The sequence below is a fragment of the Morone saxatilis genome, unplaced genomic scaffold (genome assembly GCF_004916995.1).
Source record: "Morone saxatilis isolate NCDOM2014 unplaced genomic scaffold, NCSU_SB_2.0 Contig11, whole genome shotgun sequence".
Lineage (NCBI taxonomy): Eukaryota > Metazoa > Chordata > Actinopteri > Moronidae > Morone > Morone saxatilis.
Window position 1 is genome coordinate 11,712,269 of NW_023339663.1, and position 1,269 is coordinate 11,713,537.

At 35.9% G+C, this 1,269-nt stretch overlaps 1 protein-coding gene across 1 annotated transcript in view; it reads left to right on the forward strand.

Moving 5' to 3' along the window:
• Positions 1-1,269, forward strand: part of slc22a31 (solute carrier family 22 member 31) — a 17,285-nt gene that overhangs the window by 4,788 nt on the left and 11,228 nt on the right.

A 1,269-nucleotide genomic window follows, 5' to 3' on the forward strand; every position in this document is an offset into this window, starting at 1 on the left:
AGAATAGTGACACAGGGACAGTACTGCATATCCATTTGTTCACAGTCCAAGACATGCTGCTGTTTGTTATTAAGGGTCATTAGGGGAAAGTCCCTCAACCGCACATGTTCCCCAAAGTCTTAGTCTCAATACTAAAGAGTTCTCTGAACTACTGGTTGATAATAATTTAATATAAGTTTGGTTGGATTTATCTTCATATTTCGTTTTTTTTTTTATAAAACAGATATTTTCTCTTCTAAATCTAAAGTTATGTCAATGTTACATAAGGTTAATGTGATAAATCGTGGCCTTGTGATTCTCAGCGTAGAAAAAATTGCTGTCACGCTGGTGTCATGTAGGTTCCTGAGTTTGGGTTCAAGCAGACAGAAACTACACAGTCAGTAGTCACTGTTTTAGTGCTTTAATCACTGAAAGCAAACAAAAATCCTTCAGATTGTAAGATAAATAAAAGTGCCCAACGCAAGCCTTTCTGCTATCCGGTAAACATAAATCAGGTAAAGATAAGAAAAATCCCATTATGACCTTACGGAAGCAAGAATAAATCCCGCCTATCTTATACCGTCTTATCTTTATGTCAGGAAACAGCTGAAATCACGTGGTATTTTTATTTCTGATGTCTGAAAGTCAAGAACAATACCCGAAAGGCAATATATTGACAGTTTAAAGTCAGTTTAATGTGTATGCTACAATGTTACCATGTGTACCAGTGACAGGTCAAGAGTTTTACCTTCTGTAGTTTCCAGCTGATTGCAGATAGCAAGACTTGACCAGTATAGTGAATAGGTGCATCTATGAAAAAGATCTCACATGCTGTGCAACCTCATGAGATTATCTATAATCACTTCTCATCTTCTCTTCATTTGATGTTTTTTGTGACATTGTTACAACATACATGTTATCTGTTCAGCTTTCTTCATTAAGTCTCTCTGATAACATAATGAATAATGTAATTACTTCCATCAGATGATAACCACGAGTCAGATGCTAACAACGCATTTGGTTGTTGGGTGAGAACCTCATAAAGTTTGATAGAACACATAACCCTCCTTTTTAATTACTTTTAACTTGAAGGAAATGCTGGTGGCTCAAAGACACCAACCTAGAGCCAGAACTCTACCCTTGAAGGTATTAGGTTGCTCTTTATGCAAGAAAATGTTAACAAATTGTGATTATACTGAATTGTTAGATGAAAACACAACAGTTGTTTGTCTGTCCAGTGACAACGCCCTTAAGATGGTTTTTTTTTAGTACAAATTAATACATAGTCGG